Raw genomic sequence first — 24,562 nt, 5'->3', positions numbered from 1 at the left:
GTATTGTATCTTAAAGGTAGGCACATCTGGGCTGCCTGACCCTATACCTACCCCTATGCCCACTTTCATGCACCTAGCACCCACTTACAGCTAGGAGTTGAAGATCCTGAGATTCCCAGGCAAAGCTGCAAGGCCCCACAAGATAGCCGGAGCAGGAGCAGCATTTTGGTCTGCGCTGCTTTCCTGGAAGCTGTGGGTGCTGTTTTCACTCCCCTCCACTAGCTAGGGACCAGACAGCAAATGTGAAAAATTGGGATGAGGGTGGGGGATAATAGGAGCCTATATAAGAGAAAGACCCCAACGTTGGGGCTGTCCCTATAAAATCGGAACATCTGGTCACCCTAGCTGGGAGGGGGACACGCTGCTTTCACCACCACCCTCTACCCTGAGTCGGGAGGGGGACAAGCTTGCTCAGGCTGGGAAAGAAGCTGCCTAGTTGCCTCTGGAACCTGGTCCAGAGTGTGAACTGCTGGAGCCGGAGCTGCGTTTTGTTCAGAGTTACGAACATTTCAAAGTTATGGACAACCTCCATTTCTGAGGTGTCTGTAACTCTGAGGTTCTACTGTAAATCCATGATTTGCCCACATCTTGAATATGGCATGCAGACGTGGTCACCTCATCTCAAAAAAGATATATTGGTATTGGAAAAGGTTCAGAAATGGGCAACAAAAATGATTAGGGATATGGAACAGCTGCCATATGAGGAGAGATTAATAAGATTGGAACTTTTCAGCTTGGAAAAGAGACAACTAAGGCGGGATATAATAGAGGTCTATAAAATCATAACTGGTGTGGAAAAAGTAAATAAGGAAGTGTTATTTACTCCTTCTCATAACACAAGAACTAGGGGTCACCAAATGAAATTAATAGGCAGCAGGTTTAAAACAAACCAAAGGAAGTATTTCTTCATGCAACGCAAAGTCAACCTGTGGAAAACTTTGCCAGAGGATATTGTGAAGGTCAAGACTATAACAAGGTTCAAAAAAGAACTAGAAAAAATCAATGGTTATTAGCCAGGATGGGCAGGGATGGTGTCCCTAGCCTCTGTTTGCCAGAAGCTGGGAATGGGCGACAGGGAATGGATCACTTGATGATTACCTGTTCTATTCATTCCCTCTGAGGCACCTGACGTTGGCCACTGTCAGAAGACAAGATACTGGGCTAGATGGACCCTTTGGTCTGACCCATGATGGCTGTTCTTATTGTTATGAACAGTTTTATCTTAGTGCCACTCAATTTTAACAGTCAACAGGCATTAGTGGCAATTTCCCAGAAGCCATTTTAACAGATCTTTGAAGCATAAGTATCCACTGTTCAGGGCCGGCTCTAAAAATGTGCCCCGGCTGCCCTAGCTCACCTCCACTGCTGCTGCCACGGTGCGCAAAACAGCTGATTCGTGTGCCGCTACTCGCCCTCCCTCCCAGGCTCTCAAACCTGGGAGGGGGGAGACTCCGAGTGGCCGCGGCGTGGGCGCCGCTTCTCCCCCTCCCTCCCTCCCTCCCTCCTAGGTTTGAGAGCCAGGGGGGAGGAGGCAGGGCTGGGGATTTGGGGAAGGGGCGGAGTTGAGGCGGGGCCAGGGGTGGGATAATTAAAGAAGGGGGGGGGGCGGCCAAAATTGTTTTTGCTTTGGGCGGCAAAAATCCTAGAGCCGGCCCTGCCACTGTTCACTTTTGATCAATGATATTTAAATTGAAGCTGATTTACATGGTTTGCTAACCATCCGGTCAGTTAGGGAAGCTGACCTTTGATTACTTGTTAATAAAATTCTCGATGCTGGTAATCATTAGGAAATTATGGAAAGTGTCTGCAGATAAATGGGTCGTATCAGAGACCTCTAACTCAAATCTTCTCAAGACTTTTTCTTGATTCCTCCCTAAAGCCTTATGTTTTTGGCATACCATGAATTTTTTTGGGTCAGATTCTCAGCTGATGTAAATCAGCATAGTACTATTAACTTCAGTAGAGTTGCACCAGTTTACACCAGCTGAGTACGTGGCCCTTTATTTATAGGCTTATTTTGGGGGCTGCTTTTCTTTTGTTTTCGAAGATTTTTGTAATGCCCTAGCAATCTAACGCTGAGTGCATGCCTTAGTATGCGCCAGCCAACGGTAAATGATTATCTCCTAAGAACAATGAACCAAGACTGTTTACATAAGGCACCACAGTAATAGATAGGGATCAAACCAGGGCTGTTTTGAACAAACCACAGGACTTTACTGCTTGAGCTAAAGGAGAATTCCTTAGCTCTGAGTTAAATAGCAGGCTCTCATAGCAAAACATGATCCCATGCCTTAACCTAGTGTATTAGGTAAGAGATGAATCAGAAATTATGTGCTTTGGGGGAAAAAGCTATTGGTGGGTCACATTTAGGTATGTGTTCCTCTGCATTTGTTCCGCTGCTCTGTAAAGCTGTTCATACACCCCTGGGAAGAACATGTCTTTGTCCGCAAGGTTACCTTGCTCTGGGAGAACTGCAGCAATTTTGAATTGTTCGTGTCTTTTTTTGGTGGCGGAGATGGTGATGCTGCCTGTGCGGTGAGGATGCACTGCGATTGTTGTGTGGACGGGTTTTCTTCTCCCTTCTACAGCTACTTAGGCTGGATATGTCTACAAGGAGACCTAGTGCACTAGACTGCGATGCACTATAAGTTCCGTAGTGCGGTTCGTGTACTGGTGTTTCACATAGCAGTAGAACAAATAATATGATAATACAAATAATAATTAAATAATTTATGAAGCACTGTATACTAGAAATAAGCAGAGTTCAGAACTCTGAGTGAACAGTCCAAAATATCTGGGGATTTTGATTTGTGGTCTTGGTTTGACCTCTCATTTTGAGATCCAGACATAAAGTATGTGTCCTACTCTGAATTGCCTCAAAGTTTGGGAATGTTTGGAATCCTGAGGGTTGGATTCGGGCCATTTTTATTGTGTATATATTTTTAAATATTTATTTTTTGACATACTGTGTGAGTATTTCTTGTTGACCAGATAGTTAACTTGCACATGACAGCAATAGAGACTGAGGAGAATGGCTGGTAATCTGTGTGGTGGGTCGCTGTACTCTGTAGAAGTGTGTAAAAGTTTTCTCTCTTTTCCTTCTTCCAGTTTCAGCTTTGAAATATGGGTAAGCCACACAGTCAACTTCCGTAACGTTCCTCTTTATCAAACAGTCTCCATTTATTGAATTTGCAGATAGCACAAGAGTAATTTGTTTTGTGATAGGTCTACTCTATACTTAAGTGAAGCCCTGTATCATTCCATATTTATCTTATATTTATCAACATTTTCATGTACAGCTTTCACTCGTTGTATCAGCACCTGTACAGGGAAGCTCTGCTTATGGTTAATGAACAGAGTCCTGCATGGATAAAAAATCTGAATCTGTACCTGATCCGCATCTGCGGTAATTAAATTGATCCAGCCTGTGATCTGCACTCCATCTTGTGTATAGATCTGCATCCGCAGCAGCATCCTCTAGCGCAGCGGTTCTCAACTGGGTGTCTGTTGGACCCTGTTAGCTGGTTTCAGGGGGTCCGTGGTCCCATGGGGCTGAAGCTCCAAGCCCTGGTGTTCCCTCGCCCCCGCGGGGCTAAAGCCAGGAGCCCCAATGTGCCCCCCCACCACGTGGCTTGAGCCTGGAGCCCCAGCGCTACCCACCATGTGGGCCGCCAGGGCTTGGGGCTTTAGCTCCAAAGAGGACACCGGGGCTTGGTGCTCTAGGCTTCAGCCCCACAGGCAGACCCTTGAAACCGTGGTCCCCTTGAGAACTGCTGCTCTAGAGCCTGAGTCCCAGCATCCCCCCGCCTGGAACAGCTGAAGTCCTGAGCCCCAGTGTCTCCTCCTCCCCCATGGGGCTAAAGCCCAGAGCCCTGGCATCCTCTCCCCCGCAGGGCTAAAGCCTGGAACTCCCAGCCTCAGCACTCCCTTCCTGCAGGGCTCCAAGCTTTAGCCCTGTTGGGGATGCTGGGTCTCGGGGCTTCAGCCTTGCGGTGGGCACCAGGGCCCACTGCTCTAGAGCCCTGCGCAGATTAAAAAAAAAATTAGATCCACATCCGGTCTGTGATCCGCAAAGATGGGAAACAAATAACCTCATTCGCATCCACGGATATCTGCAGAATTTGCAGGGCTCTGTTTGCTGTCTGACTGGCTGTCTCTGGCGCAGTTTCTTTTCTGAGTTTCAAAGCTGTGATACAGAGAGTGACCTTTTCGAAGCTGGATGTTAATTTTTCCAAAACTCTATCGGACGCTGTTAGCAGTCTTCTGAAATTTTTGGCTAAATGGGGCAGCACTGGAAGACAGTTGGAGGTTACCTCTATGTGCTTTGTGAGCAGCATTTGACTAGCAAATGTAGAGCGATGGCCAATAGATCTTACCCAGCACCTGAACTCGGAGTTAGAATCATAGCAATGAAGGACTGGAAGAGACCTTGAGAAGTGGTCAAGTCCAGCCCTCTGTGCTGTGGTAGGACCAAGTAAACCTAGACCATCCCAGTCAGGTTTTGTTCGACCTGTTTTTAAACACCTCCATTGATGGGGATTCCACAACCTCCCTATTCCAGAGCTTAACTATCCTTACAGTTAGAAAGGTTTTCCTCATATCTAACAGTTATTTAGAAGGATGGATTCACTAAACAGTTTGTTTGATCTTGAAAAGATAAACATACTGAATAGTTTCCCTGAACATGCCCTACCTCCTGTAAACATTTCACCTCTAGGAAACAGGTAATTCAGAGGTATAGAAAGGCACATTAGCTGCCATTAATTAATTCTGAAGTTTGTGGTGGTTGGCAACTTATATGCTACTTTTATTTTTCAAGAGCTGCCTCGCTGGCAGAATTATTTTAATCAACTGTGTTTTGTCAAATATAGGACATGTTCAGAATATATCTTCATTCAGCAAAGTACGGAGCCTACCTTCCTGGCATGAAGTACCCTTTAACAAGAACGGAGGTTACAAAAATTTGCTCTAAAGGCACATTTGCTATGTTAATACATCTACACGCCTGATCTTGTGAGAGGCTGAGCAATGTCAACTTCCACTGAAGTCAGCTTTCAGGATCAGGTCTTACATTTGTTACTATAAAAAAGTCCCCAAATTATAGAACCAGTGTGGGCCTGTTTAATATGCACTCTTTGTAGCCTCTAGATCTTGGCCGTGGCCATTTCAGTGCTATAGAATCCTGTGTTCCTTTGTCCCTTGTTCATGGATAACATGCAGAGTAGTGAACTGCAACAGTAGGGGAAAATGGAGGCAATCTTTTGCCTTTGCCCTATTAACATTAGCAGTAATACAATTAAACACAAATACACACTAATGGCAGGGATTTGCAACAAGTTCTGGCATGAGATTTTTTTTCTTGGCTGATGGTTTTTCTCTCCTAACATAACAAAATGAGACAAATATTTAATGGGTGCCAGATTCCAGTGTACATTCCTCGCATAACACTTCTGGAGACCTTTCCTTTATGAAAGATGGTGCTTCCTCGCATACTTCTTGCATGTAAATATGTGTATGACAGTCATTAAAACCTCTATTTGAGAGGCAGGTCCATTGCCCAGTGAGCTTTTATTTGTGAGGAGAATCTATACTAAATCATATATAGTAGAGGTAGCAGCAGCCAGTGGGCTACTTCTGGATCCATGAAAGCTTTTTTTAATTTGTGAAACCTAGCCCTGCTTTATGTAAAGAATACAGAAGGTAGAGGAGTACAGCAATCTCACAGGTATTTTTAACTGAATTAGTATTTGTACTAGGTGACACCCTTTTCCACACCTCCCACCTCCTCCATAAATGACTCAGCCTCTGAAGGAGAAACCTCTGAGCCTTTCAGACAGTCAGATGGAGCGTGTGATACTGCTCTCTGTAAACTTTAACTACACGTCAGTTCCAGGTAGGGTGACCAGACAGCAAGTGTGAAAAATCGGGACAGGGGGTCGGGGGTAATAGGATCCTATATAAGAAAAAGACCCAAAAATCGGGACTGTAGCTATAAAATCGGGACATCTGGTCACCCTAGTTCCAGGTGCCCACCAAGACAATCACTGGAGTGGGCCAGCTACAGAGTACTTATTTATCATATAGAGGTAAGCTTTACTTTTTAAATATACCATATGTTTAAAGTGCAAGATTTTAAAAAGTGTGCAGTGATTTAAAGTGCCCAATTTGTGCCTGATTTTTCAGAAAGGGCTGAGTACACGCCCTGTGAAAGTCAAGCAACTTTATAGTGTCTCAAAGCTGGGAACCCAAATCACGGCACACTTTTAGAAATCTTGCCCACAGTGTGTGCATTACATTATACATTATAAATTTGTTATCTTGCTTGTGTGACTGATTTTATTTAATTATATTTTTTATTTCTCAATTGACAAACTGGCTGCTCGCCCAGCTTTCAATGAGAGGTGTTTTCCTGGTATTTTTCCTTTGTTTTGATGCTTCTTTATAATTTCTATGGCATTTCTTCTTCTTCTTTAAAATGAAAATATCACAGGAAATAGAGGTGATAAAATAAACAGATCTCATTTACTTGAACTTATGGTGAATGCTGAAAACCCCATCAGTAGTTAGCCTTTTAGGGGTAAATTATCAGTAAAGTATCTAGAAGATATTAACACACTTGCAAAGTGTGTATGTAAAGTAGTAAAACAACAGTTTTGATACAAGACAGTCGTTTTAGTGCACCATGAAATGAAACATATGCTCATGGGCAACAAGGCATTTAGTTTTTTCACTTAAAATATTTCAGAGGTGAAAGGAGGAGAGGTTGCAATAAAAGTTATACAATTGAAAAAACCCTACTGCACTGTGTGCAAAATAATTATTTTAAAATTCATCTTTCATATATTTCTTAGGGAAAACAAGGTGAATAAAAGTCAGTGTTCTGACCTTGTAGGGTGATTTTTATACTAGTGACAATTTCAAAGCTTAATTTCTTTCAAAACAGAATCTTCTCCACCCATGTCCTGAAAAACCAGTTTTGGTAGCTCTCTGTGCTGAGGATTGACAACTTATTTCTGTCTTACACTCATATGCTCTTTGGGTAAACTTTTTCCTTTTTAACTTGTAATTTTTCCTGTAATTCAGATATATGGGATATTAATGACCTCTCTTAAAGTTATGAGCAACCCCTCAGCCCAATCTAAATGTTAAAATATCCTGTAAAGTACACTGACCTGTTTTTTTAACTGTGCTGTAACAATGTTGCTATAGCCTGAGTCTTGAGAAGAAATTTTCAACCTGGGAGTCATTTTCTATTTAAATTTGTGTAAAATGTGTATGGCTACTTGGAAGTGTGGCTCTCAACAATAAGGACACTTAAAATAGTCAGCCCTTGCTAGGTAAACTCCAACTGGGGATTAAAAAAATTGTGAGTCAATTACTCAAGGGTGTAAATGAGGGTGGAATTTAACTGTGTGTGTTTATTTGTTAGGGACAACAATGTGCTAGGTATTGTGTTTACTTAGCAACTGAATTTCCCTACTTTTAGTCTCCTTGTCTCCATTTCAGAATTGAAGGCAGGGTGCTGCTCTGGTAATAGATTGGGGAAAATAGCATCAGATCAGCCCCCCTTCTCCTCCCCCCAATGCAGGATCCCAGCTGAAAAGCTGGAACTCTGACTCAGGCCTTGTCTACACTACCAAATTTGGTCGACAAAAGTGATGTCGACACTCAAAAATCAGCATAATAAAAATCGGAATGTCATGTTCGCACTCGCTCCCGCTGTCCGCAGAGCGTGACCACAGTTGGGGCACTATCATCAACAGTGTGAACAATGCACTGTGTGTACCTATCTCACTGTCCAGCTCCACACCTTCTGTCACTAGGTGTTGAGGGAAGGTGGAGTGGATCGCAGTGCATCTTGGGACTGGGCTCAATGTCCCATGATGCAGTGCTTTCTGTCCTAGCACTCCATGGGCTTCTGGCTATCTTTCATGGCATTTTTCAATGGACCTTCTTTGTGCACCCGGCATCTTTGTGAGAAGAGATGTATTCCACACTGCTCTCCTATGATCTGATAACTGTCATGAAGACATCACGGCTGGCAATGCAGTTAATCGCCAAGTTCCTAATTGAAGAAGACTCTCCGTTGCCTGACACGTTGCGTGATATGGATAGGAGCAACTTTAGATTGCTTTTGGCATTCACAGAACAGCTGTATAGGATAGACGTTGCTTTTGGGCTCAGAAAACAAGCACTGAATGGTGGGATCGTATCGTCATGCAGGTGTGGGATGACAAGCATTGGCTACAGAACTTTTGGATGTAGAAAACCATCTTCCTGGAACTGAGTGCAGAGTTTGCCCCAGCACTGTGGTGCAAGGACACCAGAATGAGAGCTGCCCTATCGGTAGAGACGCATGTGGCAAACTCTGTGTAGAAGCTGGCGACTCCAGACTGCTACTGGTTGGTCGTGAATCAATTTGGAGTGGGGAAGTTGACCGCTGGGGCTGCATTAATGCAAGTGTGCAGGGCAATTAATCACATCCTGCTAAGAAGGACCGTGACTCTGGGAAATGTGCATGAAATAGTGGATGGCTTTGCAGAAATGGGTTTCCCTCACTGTGGCGGGGCGATAGATGGTACACATGTTCCAATTTTGGCACCCGACCATCTTGCGACAGAGTACATAAATAAGAAGGGGTACTTCTCCATGGTGTTGCAGGCATGTGTGGATCACCGTGGGCATTTCACTGACATCAACGTGGGGTGGTCCGGGAAGGTGCATGATGCCTGTATAGAAAGCTACAAGCAGGAACTTTCTTTGCAACCAGAAGATTACAGTGGGGGATATTGAAATGCCCATAGTGATCCTGGACAACCAAGCTTACCCCTTACAGCCGTGGCTCATGCAACCTTACATGGGACACCTGGACAGCAGTAAGAAGCAGTTTAACAACAGGCCGAGTAGGTGCTGGATGACAGTTGAATGTGCCTTGGCAGATTAAAGGCGCGCTGGCAATGCCTTTATGCCAGGTTAGACTTTAATGTGGATAATATTCCCATGGTCATAGCCGCGTGTTGTATGTTGCATAGTCTTTGTGAAGCTAAGGGTGAAAAGTTTGCTCAGGGGTGGAGTGTTGAGGCAGACTGCCTGGCTGCTGATTTTGAGCAACCAGATACCAGGGCTATCAGAGGAGCCCAGAGTGGGGCAATTCGAATCATGGAGGCTTTGGAGCAACACTTTGAAAATGAGAACCAGTAATGTATATATCTGATTGGTGCTGCAATGTTACATTACATGTAGTTTTCCTAGGAAGGAATGGTAACATTTGGGGCCTTACTTCCAGCCAGCACATGAATAAACTACATGTGCATGTATTAATAGTGTCTGCTAATCTCAATTTGTAGGAAACAAATAAAGACGAGTTACCATTCAAAAACTTTGCTTTTGTTGCACAAGAAACAACACACACAAAGATGCTTGATGGGAAAGGAGGTACCAGGAAAGAGCATACTTTCAAAGCTGTGTGTAGGTCCAGCTATCATTGTGAAAGTTGTCTGAAGGGGTGGAGTGAAGGGGAAACCAAGAAATCCCGGAAAGTGGAAAGGACGGAGTTAGGAGTGGGGCATGGAAAAGAGTTCTGAATGTGCTGCAGGGGAGGGAGGGCACGCATCTGCTCAGTCTGCAGCATTATTAAGGACTTCAGCATCTGCATTTGCTCCTCCATTACTCTAATCATCTGCTCAGTAATGTCCTTAACAAACTCTTTTCTTTTCGGTCCTGCCTTTCAGCTTCCCAGAACTCTTTTTCTCTGCATTGGAGTCAGGGCCGGCTCTAGGTTTTTGCCGCCCCAAGCAAAAAAAATGTTGGCTGCCCCCTGTCCCAGCCTTGGGCTCCTTGCCGCATCCCTCTGCCACCCCAGCCCTGGGCTCTCCCCCACCACCCCCACCCCCCTGCCACCCCAGCCCTGGGCTCTAACCCCCCCCACCTGCACCCTCCTTCCGCCCCAGCCCTGGGTCACTGGTAACTCGCTCCCAGGGCAGGTCATTCCGCAGGAATTTTAGGTGTGCACAGAACACAGACAGAACACAGACAGGGCAGGTCATTCCGCAGGAATTTTAGATGTGCACAGAACACAGACCTGCAGTAAAGTGGAACAATTTTCAGCTTGTGTGATCGGAGGATATCTGGATGCATATTATAAGACTGTCCTACATAAATGAGGAAAAGTTGAGGTGCCTTTAATATTCTTTTGTTCCACTCTGGGGAATTTGCCAATGCAATATCACTGTCTTCCTTTTAAACAAACAAACAAACAAGGCAATGGCTGTTGAAAATAGCAATTCCAGTCCTAATAACCACTGGGAAGCATTTCTTGCTCAATTTTATCCTACTTTTTCTATAGCAAGTTACAGTGGATCAGTATATTTGATCTGGGAGAAATGAAGTAATAGCTGCCCAAACTGAGCTTGAGCACTCCTGAATTTTGAGGTGTTCAAATCTGGAAGGCAGGTGCTGGGGGCGGCCTGTGGTTCCGCAGGGGAGCATGGCAGCATGTATGCAGCAGCGTGTCTGGCGCTCTGCGAAGCCAGACGGGTTGGTCTGAGTGGCACAGTAAGGGGGCTGAGGGGTTGGAGAAGGGGTAGGGGGTTACGGGGGGGCAGTCAAGGGACAGGGAACAGGGGGGGTGGAGGGGGCGGGGGGGTGGGGGGGGCGGGCGGGGGGAGGGGGGGGGGGGGGGGAGAGGGGGTCGGGGGGGTCAGTCATGGGACAGGCAGCAGTTGGATAGGCATGGGAGTCCCAGGGGTTTGTCAGGGGACAGGTAGGGGGTGGGGTCCTAGGGGGAAAGTTGGGGGGGTCTCAGGAGGGGGCAGTTGGGGACAAGGAGAAGGGAGGCTTAGATAGGGGATGGGGTCCTGGGGGGCAGTTGGGGGCAGGGGTCCCGGGAGGGGGCAATCAGGGGACAAGGAGCAGCGGTGCTTAGATAGGGGGTGAGGTTCTAGGGAGTAGTTGGCACAGGGGTCCCAGGAGGGGGTGATCAGGGGACAGGGAGCAGGGGGTGTGTGGATGGGTTGGGGTTTCTGTGGGGGGCAGTCAGAGGGAGTGGATGGTGGCAGGGTGGGGCCACCCTCCCTCCCCGTGGAGTGTCCTATTTTTTGAATGTTAAAATATGGTATCCCTACCTTCACAGTGCAGCTCTCCATTCACAGCAGGCTGCAGCCTGAGGTCTTAGCTTCCTCACGTCCTCCCCCTCTTTCCTGTTGGTAGTGGCCAAGGGAATGCTGGGAAATGTAGTTCTTTTCCTGCTCCAGGGCTGGCTCTATAGGCAGGGAGCTAACCAAGGAACTACAGCTCCCAGGGCCCCCTGTTGGTTCTCAGTTCCCAGGCTGGATCCCTGCCGCCCCTGCAAATGGCTGCCCCAAGCACGTTCTTACTTTGCTGGTGCTTAGAGCCGCCCCTGATTGGATTAGTGCAGTATCTCCTGGAACATGTCTTCGTTGCTCCATCTTGGGTGCTTTCTTATCTGGCAGAGATGCTCGGCAAGTGTGTGTGGGGTGTTCCTGAAGGCCACATCTGCCAAAGCACAAGGAACAATGCACAGAGACATGATTGTTAAATTCACGCACAGCATTGAAACAGTTCAGTAAAATACACCTTTTGCAACATAACAATCACTTTCTTATTGACCCTTGGCAAGCACACATCTCTGTGAACACTCAAAGCACAGTGAGTGTTGGCAGGGGGGGAGGGGGTGCTCCACATGGGGAAAAGAGCGCTCACTCTGCAAGGGTTGTGGTGCAGCCAACTAGGGAAAAAATTCTAAATTTTTCCCACACTTCTACAGGCAGCGGTCATTCTAGCAGATATGTCACTGCTAAGGGTAAGCAGGGAAACGAGGGTACATCTACTACATGCTTGTGGCTCATGCCCTGGTCCCTATGTTACTAACCTGTGTGCTGCTTTGGTCCCTGCACAAGTGATTGCCGAATGGCATGGGAAAGTTTCCTACAATGGGGGAAGGAACAAAGCTGCTCTGCCACTGAACTTTCGGCAGAGAATTACTGAGTACCTCCAGGAAACTTTCCTGGAGATCTCTCTGGAGGATTCCCGTGAGATCTCAGCGTGCATCAACACCCAGTTCCGCTGTACTGATTAGCTACACAAGGAAATGTCCAGCTCACAGAAACACAGCCGGCCTTCTACATTTCTGTACCCTGCATCCACCTCCACACTACAAAAACCACCGCCACTTATCAGGAGTCTGATCTCCGGGTTCTTGCTTGCTGGAGAGCAACTGCTGAGACTGGCTAGACACCTTGGGAATGGAGAACAGTTCCTGGCTGCCTGCACCACTGGGCGACCTCCTGGGAGCTGCACAGCCTCATCTAACTCCACCTCTATATCTATAACTTCTTCCTCCAAGTTAAGTCCTCTTTCTGCCGCCTCAAGGCCTGCCGAAGTATCCACGGGGCTCTTGGTGATGGAGGTGGGGTCGCCACCAAGGATAGCATCCAGCTCCTTATAGAACTGGCAGGTCTTAGGAGCAGCACCGGAACAACGGTTTGCCTCCCTCCCCTTATGGTACGCCTGCCTCAGCTCCTTTATCTTCGCTCTGCACTGCAGCGTGTCCCGATCATAACCCTTTTTGCACAAGCCTCGAGAAATGTGCCCATAGGCAGTGGTGAGCTGGAGCCGGTTCCCACCGGTTCGCAGGAACCGTTTTTTAAATTTAGAAACCCTTTTAGAACCGGTTGTTCCAGGACAACCGGTTCTAAAAGGGCTTTTAAATTTAACAAAAGCTTCAGCAGCTGTCCACCCTGCCCCCGGCCCCCGTTCACTTCCCCCCCCTCCCCTGATCGCTCCGCCCCCCTTCTCCTCCCCCTCTCCTGCTTCCCGCGAATCAGATGTTCGCGGGAAGCCTGAAACAAGCAGCAGGCAGGTAAACTGGGATGGGGACGCGCGAGGAGGGCTCCAGGGAGGCGTGACGCAGCCCAGTCCGGCTCCGGCCTAGCGGCTCCCTCTGGCCTGGCGCCCCGGCCTGGCCCCACTGAGTGCCCCAGCCCGGCCCTGGCCAAGCAGCTCCGGCCCGGCCCGGCTTGGCTCGGACCCTGCGGTGCTGGTCCCGGTCCCGGCCTGGTTCGGCTTGGGCCCCGCGGTGCTGGTCCCGGCCCCGGCCGAGTGGTTCCGGCCCGGCCCACCTCGGCTCGGGCCCCGCGATCCCAGCCCCAGCTGAGTGGCTCCGGCCCGGCCCGGCTCAGGCCCCGTGGTCCTGGCCCCAGCCAAGTGGACCCAGACCCGGCCAAGCGGCTCTAGGCAGCGCGGTAAGGGGGCAGGGAGCAGGGAGGGGGTGTTGGAAAAGGGCAGGGGAGTTCGGGAGGTTGTGGGGGGGTAAATAGGGGTCGGGGCAGTCAGAGGGCAGGGAACAGGGGGATTGAATGGGGGCAAGGGCCCCGGGGGGGCAGTCAGGAAGGAGCAGGGGTTGGATGGGGCGGTGGGGGGCAGTCAGGGGCAGGGGTTCCGGGGGCAGTCGGGGACAGAGAGAAGGGGTGGTTGGATGGGACAGGGGTCTCAGGGGGCCATCAGGAATCAGAGGAGGGGTTGGATGGGGTGGCAAGGGGCAGTCAGGGGACAGGGAATGGGGGTGGATGGGGCAGGGGTCCCAGGGGGGGCCACGATCCCATCATGGGTTGAGGAGGAGGGAACCTGTTGTTAATATTTTGGCAGCTCATCACTGCTCATAGGTATCCCAATTCCTATGGCTCAAGCGCATCTGGGACTGCACAGCCTCCTCTCCTTATATACTGAGCAGATCCAGCAGATTCACAGTGGTCCAAGCGGGCGAGCATTTGCTGCGATAACCTGTCATGGTCATCTGGGAAGGTGCGATGAGACCTCTCCCTGCCGACAAACAGAAAATGGATTTCAAAAATTCCCGGAGCTTCTAAGAGGGTGGGGTGGATGGTTGTTTACCTGGCTGCAGGGCAGTGGCGTTCAAACTGCTGACCAGAGTGGGCATGGTGGGCATTGTGGGACAACTCCTGGAGGCCAATTAAAGTGATAAAATCAAGCGTGGTGTTTATACTGGCACGTTGTCGACAAAAATTTAGAGAAAAAAGACTTATGTCTGTCATCGGGGTGGTTGTATTTTGTTGCCAAAACAGGGCATTTTTTCCACCAAGAATCACATCGCAGTGTGTACGCATTCACTGTTTTGTCGACAAAACTTTGTAGGGTAGACAAGGCCTCAGTTAAGGAGAAATGTTTCCCCTTTTATCACCCTACCCTTTCAAAAGAACTAGGATGAGACAGAGGTGGCACCACTGTGCTGTGGTAGATAAAGCTGGCTTTAGTGGGAGAGGAAGGAAGAGGCCCTACCTTCAATCAGGAAGGGAAAGCAAGGGCTGAAAACATAACTAAACATTTGAATTGAGGCTTCATTAGTAAGGACCAATAGCACAAGGGATGCCAGTCTTGATGGGGTATCTGGACACCACTGCAATAAAAATAATAAATAAGAATGTACTGCCGGGTAGTACAGATTCAGTGTCTAGACTAGGGGTGGAATTCTGGGCTCACAGAAGTCAATAGCAAGCTATCATTGACTTCCAAAGGGTCAGGATTTCACCCCATGCACTGAAAAACTGTTATGTAATACAAGGGTGAAATTGATTCTAAAACTACCTAAATATGGATTCAAATGTTAGACTGATATTTCCAAATAATGATTAGTTGCCCATAATGTTTACTTTCTAATACCTGGAAATTTCAAACAAGAGATCTGTAATTGCTAGCATGGTGAAAAATACAGTTTAGGTTGAAATGAGCTTATAGTTGTATGGATAGTTACTATTCATTGGCATATACTCATAAGCCTTGTTATTTTTATGGGAAAGAAGGGAGAACATAAAATAGTCTGACCTGATCTGACCGACTAGGTCATCAACTGATGGCAACTTTTAAAGAAATACTGTAGTTACTTTTGAAATTGGAATTAAATAGGACTAAATGTATTTTTCAGTTAAAATATCAGATACACCCTGGTCATATTTTACAAGTAAACAATAAGCCATGCAGGAGAGGATTAATAGTTGTTTCAAGAGAACAAAACAAAGTAGAGCAGAGAGATCCCTTTACTCTAATCATCTACCAGAGGAGATTCTTACTAACAAAATGTCTCTTGAACTGAAGCAAAAATCAATGCAATAAGTTAAAACAGGGAAAATGTAGAACAATAATTAGGAACATTCCTAACATGGAGATGAATTAGACTGTGGCATAGCTTATTAAGAGAAGCAGTGAAATCCCCATTGTTGGAGGCATTTAAATCTAAACTGTACAATCCATTAGAAAATGTGCAATCCATCCTTTCCTCTCCATTGCTTAGATACTGTGATGTGGTATAAGAACCTAGATAGATCCCTACTTCTGAAAGCTTTATTAAAATTCCTTTGCATGTGCAATAACAATCCATCATAACTAGGACTGGCTGGAAACTGAATCCACTTTGTGAAAAAACTTACTGGTGTCACTCTCCACCTCATAATAGCCTGGCAGCTAGGGCACTCATTTGGGATATCGGAGACCTAGATTCTGCCTGATTTGGAGCAGGGACTTAAACCTGGGTTCCCTACCTCATAGGCCAGGGCCCTAACCACCAGGCATCTGGTTATTGTGGGGTAGGATTTTCATTTGTGTTTTGACCAGAAATTCCATCCTGGATCTGAGAAACCTTCCTGAGAAAAAAATCATCAAAACCAATTGGTTTCTGCAAAATCCTTTCGCTTCAATAGACAAATTTTGTTGAAATTTTTCAGAAAAATTCTAGTCATTGCTGTCTTCCCACCTCTCGTATTGTAAGTTTCCACTCTATTCAACATGCTACAGTGAAAATAAGCTTCCTCTACAATCACCTGTCTGCTGTCTGCTTCCCCATCACAATCAACTTCCTTATCCTCCCAGCTTTTTACAAATCCGTCCCAGCCTATATTTCCTGTCTTATTTCTTCTTTCTCCCTCACATGGGTCCTACACTCTGTCCATTGCTCTCACCTTGTTGTCCGCTTTGTCTCTTTTCCATCTTGTGCTTTTTGTGATGCTTTCTACACTCAGAACAACCTCACTCCTCCTGTGTGCCCAGTGACTTTTCTTTCCTCCTTCAAGTCTCCTCTGTAAGCCTAACATTCCAACACTAATCTCCACTTGTCATTCCCTTGCCTCGCCATTATAATGTTATAAAACGAAAACCAAAAATAAGTAAACAAAAAAATATATTAACACAAGGTGACACAAATCATTGTAACCCTATGTGCCAAAAATTATTTCTGTCCCACAGAATTTCTGATCTTACTTCAGTTTTGCTATTGTCCTTCTGGTTAATATGTTTATTCTGAAATAGATTGTAAAATAGCTGGGCAGAAAACTTGTCATCCTAGATGTCCCTAAAGCACCATGGTTTACAGGCATCTACTGCTTTTTTGATTTGTTTAGTTTTGGTTGCTTATTTCTGTTCTTTTCAGTAGGAAGGTGGAACAGTGTATCTCTATGAGAAACCCTGAAATGTATACTTTGCACAGTAAAAGCTTTGTTATCCGGCATGTTGAGGGAATGGGGGTGGTGCTGGTAAGTAAAATATTTTGGTTAACTAAGAGGGAGGAAATGTAGGTGCAAGACGGGACTTAGGGCAGGGGGTTGGGGCACGGGGGGGGTTTGCTGGATCCAGGCGGCGCTCACCTCAGGTGGCTCCCTGCAAGTGGTGACATGTCCCTCCTGCTCCTAGGCAGAGGCGCGGGCAGGTGGCTCTGCACGCTGCCTCCATCCATAGGCACCAGCCCCGCAGCTCCCATTGGCTGCGGTTTCTGGCCAATGGGAGCTGCGGAGCCAGCGCTTGGGGCAGGGTCAGCGCGCAGAGCCACCTAGCCACGCCTCTGCCTAGAAGCAGCATGGATGTGTTGCTGCTTGCAGGGAGCCGCCTGAGGTGAGCACCATCTGGATCCGGCACCATGTACCCCTTCCGTACTCCAACCCTCAGCCCCACACCCCCTCCGTACCCAAACTCTCTCCCAGAGCCTGTGTCCCACACCCCGTCCCACACTCCGAACCCCTCGCGACTGTTCCTCCGCCTAGGAGCAACAGGGACATGTCACGGCTTCCGGGGAGCCATGCGGAGCCAGGTCGGGAGTCTGCCGGCCCCGTGTCAACCGGATTGTAAACCAGACTTTCAACGAAGATCAGAAATGATGGTTTATAGAGCTTTCCGGTTGGTAAACTGCTAGATAACACAGCTTTTACTGTAAATAAAAGGAGAAAAAAAGTAACATTGAAACCTATGACCATGTTCTGAAAAGCAGTTCTTGTACTGAAAAATTAAGATTGGATTTCAGATGAGGAAATTTAAAATACACAAATACGATGGGCCACTACAGAGAAACAGAAGGGTTTCATTGTCACTAAATTTTATTTTCTAGTTTGTGTATTGATTAGCTACCAAAACAACTTAGGCTTTTAAGATATTATATGTCTGGGAAATTCATCATAGTATACAAGGGAGGAGGGATAGCTCAGTGGTTTGAGCATTGCCCTGCTAAACCCAGGATGGGGGCCATTTAGGGGCCTGGGGAAAAAAAACAAAAACAAACCCAATAACCTGTCGGGGACAGTACCTAGTCCTGCTGTGAAGGCAGGGGACTGGACTCAATGACCTTTCAAAGTCCCTTCCAGTTCTGTGAGATAGGTATATATCCATATATTTTTTTATTTTAGTTTAGTTATACTGATTAAACTTGCATGAGCTTTCTCCTTACAGTTTTAAAAAAAAAGCAGTAGATTCATTTTCCTGAAAACAGGCTCTTCAACTGGCACCTTTGTGATGTCCTGGAAGGGCAAAGGGGCTATAAAGTCAGAGGATGTCCCCATCTGGGGATTCCCCTGACGTAGGACATTCCCCTACACCAACCATCAAAGGGCTATGTGCGGTGCTGCTGCATCTGGCTATTTTCAGCTCGTGCACAGACCTGCCATTTTGAACCAGTGTATTATATCCTGAGTCCACTCTAAATTATGCTGTGGCAGGGGCTGGCACTAAGATCGGGAGCTGCAACTGGCTCCTTTGCAGCCTTGCCTGCAATTTGACACAGATGTTAGCGAGCTCGCATTTTTTCTGTTCTTTAGGAAAATCAGAAAACATCAGAATAATACTGTACACTACAACTTCCAAGATGTATGGTACACACACACATGCCATTTCATCATAGCAGTGAATAAGGGCCACAGCTGTGCATTGCTAGTTCTGTATTTGGCTACTTGAGGTGTGAATTACAATATGTAGAGTTTTATTAGGTGACACTGTGGTCTGACAGAGTTTGATTAAAAAAGATGCAAAGATAGCATATTCATGTTATAACAGAATCTGAAAAAAGCCCTACTTTATCGGGAAAATCAAACTGAAGATATTGTCATTATGCTGGAGCACAAGGTTATGGATAAATGTAACAGCCTAAACAGTTCAAGATATATCTGATAAATAATATTGGAATGTGACATAGTTTAGAAAAAGTAAATAGGGAAAGGAAAAGAGGGGGGAAAAGAGAGCAACCAAAATTCTTATACCACAATGCAAGAATAGGATTTCTTGGATTTCTAATGGAATAAATGTCCAGTTTCTACCTCTGATTGGTCACAAGGCATTGGAGAGTCAACCTAATCTAGGTCTGAATATTGCTTCAGGGAAGTATAATTTTGTGGGGAAATTTCACATTTTGGACAAAGCAGGAAATAATTATCTGTCTGCTTTATTCTTTTTAACAGCAAAGTTTTAAAGCTATTGAGAAGGCTGGAATATTAGAAGTACAATAGTTCCTGGGAGACAGATTGTTGGACAGAATACAGGTGGTTAATAAAAGCAATTTATCACCGAATTCTGCATAGTTTTATGGTGTGTAGAAGGAACCTCTTTTATTTCATATAGGGCACTAAAGGAGGAAATACCAAAGTTAAAGTTTACTGTATAACTTTAACTTGGCCCCCTTTAGGAAGGACTTGTCCACACAGGGAACTGTTTCTGGTGAACTATTCCCAATTTATTTTGGAATAAAGAGTGTCCATAGAGGAAGTTAATCAAGAATATTTAATCTATTTTAAATTCACCTAATCTTATTCTGAATGAACTTTCATGTGTAGACAAGCCCATAGTCACATGAGAAGAAAGATGACAGGGAGAGGCCCTGCATCTTTTTTTAACAAGGCAACAGCTATCCTCTGCAAACTGGAAACTGCACCATAAACACAACTGACCTCCACTTTTTATGTGCAGAGTGTGTACCCCACATTAAGCCTTTAGTAAGAAGCCACATTTCCTCTTCCTTGCTTTGTGTATGGTGACATGCTCATTACATGGTGTATTGATGTGCAGTACCTTAAAGATGGAAACTGAAAACTTGTCCATTAAAAGCAAAAAAAAAAAAAAAAAAAAGTATCTCTAATCAAAGTATTTATAAATAAGCACCTAATCATTGTCATATCTAGATGCTAAAGAATAAAGAAACTTTCTTGTGAGTAAGTACAATTTGACATGGAGAAATGTGAACCTGATTTAGATGACTTGTATTATGAATATTTTTCAAATGAGGGATTTGGAAAAGTGTTGCATACACGTGATGTATGATTACATTTGTTTATGTGCAAGAAGACTTGACCATCCATATTCTGGGTTGGAAATTGGCTTTGTTCACACCAGCTGAAATTTCAGCCTTGTGTGTAGCCGAGGCCTAGGAATCGCTTAAGCCCTATTTTGAGGAGTAAAGTGGTGCACAAACCTTCTATTGGCTGTCTGCACTAGGGCAGATTCTACCCTCTGTGGGGAGTGGAAGTGTCAGGGCCTCTATGCTGCTTCCACAGCAAGGAACTGAAAGCAAATCCCAACGAGATCAAGTCAGTCAGAGACATGTCAGCTCCAATGGATGTGAAAGGGATACAGCACTTCATGGGAATGATAAATTTTCTGTCCAAGTTCTGTCCACACGTGGGTGCAGTAACAGAACCCATATGTCAGCTCACAAGGCAGGATGTTGAGAGGGATTGGGTAGGTTCCCAACAGGAAACATTTGACACACTGAAACAAATAGTAATGGATGTCCCTGTCTAAAAGTACTACCAGCCGGGAGAGCCACTGATACTCCAGTGTGATTGTGACCCTAATAGCGTCCCAATGCCAGAGGGGAAGGAGCTCTCCAGAATGTAGCAGTGAGCCACAGCTGGCCAGACCAGCTCAGTGTACCCCAACTCACTGCTATCATCTGTCATGTTAAGATATAGGCAAACTGGCTGGTTATTAATATTACTGTGTTGTGTATGTATGGGTGATGTTTCCAGCACATATTTATACTTTTTCACATGTTCTTAGTGTAAGTCAGGGTGGTCTTAAGTTACCCATCCTAGACAAAGGAATGTGGTTCTGCCTGCTTGAATATATCTCCAATGTAAATTAAGCAGGAAGAGACAATGAAATTACATTTATATGCAAGTTAGACAAAGCCATCTGGCAAACCAGGGTGGGGGAGGGCCACTTAACACTCTCTGCAGGGGGGGGGGGGAGAGAGGGGAGGGAGATGGAAGCTGCAGCTCCGGGAAACCTTCCTGCCTCCTGAAACAAGGTCATTGAACTTTGGTAGATATAAGGAGAGAGAGAGAGATTTTGGCATCCTTCATGTGAGGAGACAAGGAAACCAACTGCTTTGTGTTCTGCGTGTTGGATCCTGGCTAAGGCCTGGCCAGCCATGCTGGAAGAAGGATTGTGGAGAGAAAACTACTGTAAAAAGACTCTAGTTTGCTAAGTGAGGTTTTAGGCTTAGAAGCATATTTTTACTTTTGTTTGTAACCATTTCTATCCAAATTACTTCTATTTGGTATCACTTACATATCTGTTCTTTGTTAATAAACTTACTCCATCTCAGTAACTATCTCAGTGTAGTGTTTCAAATGGAAAAGTGAAGTCCTCAGCCAAATTAACAGGCTGGTGCTGTGTACTGTCTCTTTAAAGAGCAGTGAACTTGTAAGGTTTCGTATGTTCAGTGAGAGGACTGGACACTACAGGGGAGATGGTTTGGGGGAAACTTGGGGCTGGAGGGGCTCTTAGGGTAACCCTGCAAAGGAGTAACCAGGCTGCTGGAAGCCAGGGTGAGGCTATTGTGTTGTGAGCAGGCTGCTGGTATCAGGGCTCTGAGCCACAGCTGCCCAGCACAAATAGCCAGAGCTACAGGGCAGGCAATTACTGGTCTGGTTTGAACCCCACCGCATCACAGTGGTGCATCGGAGAAAGTTTTGGGTGTAGCTCCTTTGCAGGAAAAGCCAGTCTCTCATGCCAGCAGAGCCCTGTGAGACTGAATAGAGGCACACACAAATAGAAAAAGAGCTTCTGGCTGTGTTATTTGGTGGAACAATTATATCAGTACTTCTGTGGTCAGCTAGTAATAGTGCAATCAAACTACAAACTCCTAGAGACAATCCTGGCAAAGCCCCTTCTCAGTGCTCCAAAGAGATTGCAGTGCATGTTGATGCACCTCTAGCGCTGCCAGGTAGAGATCTGATATTGTCCAGGATAATTATTGACATTAGCTGACACCTTGAGCAGTGCCTATATACCCAGCATGAGTAAGTTGGGGGAAAGGGATGAGGGCATTGAATCCATTAACATGCTAGCTCCCACTAACACCCAGTTTCAACAGCAAAGCTGATGGAAATCAAAGAGGCTATGGAAAAGGACATCTATGACTACAGGCAGTCAAGAAAGCAATATCATGAGGGTGGCCAGAAGACAAAAACCAAGTACTGGTAGGAGCAGAACCATATTTTCAAAATAAAGATGTGCTGAGTGAATGGAATGGAATCATATTTTGAGAGCAGAGAGTTGTTTTTCTTGCCTCGTTACATAAGGGTTTCATGGAAAAAATACATACCTCACACCTGGGCATTGACAGCTGTTTTAGTTGGGCTTGAAAGCGTGTTTATTGGCCATTAATGAATACACAACTGGACTCCTTGTTAATAGGGTATGATACCTGTTAGGTGTGTGATAACCACCAGTAGAAAGAGACCATGTAAGCTGCCTGTTCGACCATAGGAAAAGGTGGGAGTGGACTTATTTATCTTCAAGGAAAACCAGTACTGGATTACAGTGGATCCTACTCAAACTGCTGGGAGGGCAATGCCCTGCCTGATAAAAGAAACAAGTCAGTGATTGGCAAACTGAAGGCCCACTTTGCAAGATCTGGCGTTCCGGACACTGCAGTCATTGATAACAGACCCCAATTTGCCTTGGAAGAATTCAAGGAGTTTGTGCTCATATGGGAGTTTGACCACCACAACTCCTCCCTAGCATACCCACGGAGTAATGGTGAGATGGCCAAAAAAAGTCCTGCGCAAGCACTGATGGGATGAAGGACCAAAACCCTGCTACCTATTGCAGACAGAAGGATGGAGATACCTCAGAGAGTAGTTGGCCAATAATCAAAGAAAGCAGGCAGTAGAGTATGATAGATCAGCCAAGAACCTACTGGCCCTGGAGACAGGCACTCCTGTGAAGATCTAACCATTAGAGAGACACCAGAAGGAGTGGACTGAAGAAGTTGTGAGGACTGCAGAGGCACCCAGGTCATATGAGGCAACTATGCAGGAGTGACAAGTGATCTGAAGGAACAGAAGACTCTTATAAGTCAGCAGATACAACACCCAGAGAGAGCCTGCAGAGATACAGAGATTGTCACTGGATGGAGAGACAGAGAACCGTCCCAAAGCCAATCCCACAAGGAGGGAGGAGACTCCTCAGAGAGAGAATTTGCCAGACTCGGAGACAGGTGACAAAGACAGAGATAGTTCTCTCTCAGTGTGGTTGTCTGTTGAGGAGACCAAGCTATCTCAAAGACTCTATAACCAGCTGAGTCTGTCGTAAAGACAAGATGCCAACTTAGCAATGTGCTAGCAACATCTCATTGAAGGGACATGGGGTGGGGCTTGGGCATCAATTACACTGGTCTACAATTTTTGAGAAGTCGTCTGCTTCAGAGATAAAATGTGCTATTTATTATGTATTTTGATGTGCTGAATTCAAATATGACAATTAAAACAACGGATTGGCTACTGTTTCTAAGATATTTAAGTTTTAACATTTTATGTCTATGTATATTGTGTAGATAGTAGAGTTTTAATCATAAATTGTAAATCTAGGTCTTTTCATGTGTTTATGGTTGCTTTACACGATAATATTTCACCTGTCCTGTTTATGTAACACTTTAAAAATCAGCAAAAGGGTTATATAAATAAAATTGATTATGAAACAAAAGGCAAAAAAACTATTATGTACATAGTTTAGTCCTATTCAGTGTCTACTCGACACTTCTTGGCTTGTCTCTTGTATTCATTAAATGGAGCATCTCTTGTCACTGTCCAGCAGTAGTCTGCAAGCATTGATGGGCTCCATTTGCCCTGATAGTGTTTCTCCATTGTTGCAATGTCCTGGTGAAATCGCTCGCCGTGCTCGTCGCTCATTGCTCCGCAGTTCGGTGGAAAAAAATCTAGATGAGAGTGCAAAAAATGTATCTTTAGTGACATGTTGCAACCAAGGCTTTTGTATGCCTTGAGGAGGTTTTCCACCAACAACCTGTAGTTGTCTGCCTTGTTGTTTCCGAGAAAATTTATTGCCACTAACTGGAAGGCTTTCCATGCTGTCTTTTCCTTGCCACGGAGTGCATGGTCAAATGCATCATCTTGAAGAAGTTCACGAATCTGAGGACCAACAAAGACACCTTCCTTTATCTTAGCTTCACTTAACCTTGGAAATTTTCCACGGAGGTACTTGAAAGCTGCTTGTGTTTTGTCAATGGCCTTGACAAAGTTCTTCATCAGACCCAGCTTGATGTGTAAGGGTGGTAACAAAATCTTCCTTGATTCAACAAGTGGTGGATGCTGAACACTTTTCCTTCCAGGCTCCAATGACTGTTGGAATGGCCAATCTTTCTTGATGTAGTGGGAATCTCTTACACAACTATCCCATTCGCAGAGAAAACAGCAGTACTTGTGTATCCAGTCTGCAGACGAAGCAAGAGAGCAACAATGTTCAAATCGCCACAAAGCTGCCACTGATGTTGGTCATAGTTTATGCACCTCAAAAGTTGTTTCATGTTGTCATAGGTTTCCTTCATATGGACTGCATGACCAACTGGAATTGATGGCAAAACACTGCCATTATGCAGTAAAACAGCTTTAAGACTCGTCTTCGATGAATCAATGAACAGTCTCCACTCATCTGGATCGTGAACAATGTTGAGGGCTGCCATCACACCATCGATGTTGTTGCAGGCTACAAGATCACCTTCCATGAAGAAGAATGGGACAAGATCCTTTTGATGGTCACGGAACATGGAAACCCTAACATCACCTGCCAGGAGATTCCACTGCTGTAGTCTGGAGCCCAACAGCTCTGCCTTACTCTTGGGTAGTTCCAAATCCCTGACAAGGTCATTCAGTTCACCTTGTGTTATGAGGTGTGGTTCAGAGGAGGAGGATGGGAGAAAATGTGGGTCCTGTGACATTGATGGTTCAGGACCAGAAGTTTCATCCTCTTCCTCTTCCTC

The 24,562-nt window shown here is 45.7% G+C and overlaps 1 protein-coding gene across 4 annotated transcripts in view; it reads left to right on the top strand.

The window, feature by feature from the left end:
• The first annotated feature begins 5,713 nt into the window (after positions 1 to 5,713).
• The window catches only part of SCEL (sciellin), an 81,155-nt gene continuing 62,306 nt past the window's right edge, over positions 5,714 to 24,562 (top strand). For 2 of the 4 annotated variants that reach the window (XM_034758292.1, XM_034758290.1), the window contains exon 1: positions 5,714 to 6,086. The gene's annotated coding sequence lies outside the window, so the exon portion shown is untranslated. The remainder of the gene's footprint in view (positions 6,087 to 24,562) is intronic. The other 2 variants (XM_034758289.1, XM_034758288.1) reach the window with 2 other exon arrangements.

The sequence above is a fragment of the Trachemys scripta genome, chromosome 1 (assembly GCF_013100865.1).
Source record: "Trachemys scripta elegans isolate TJP31775 chromosome 1, CAS_Tse_1.0, whole genome shotgun sequence".
Taxonomy (NCBI): domain Eukaryota; kingdom Metazoa; phylum Chordata; order Testudines; family Emydidae; genus Trachemys; species Trachemys scripta.
This window is presented reverse-complemented; position numbering and strand designations above follow the sequence as displayed.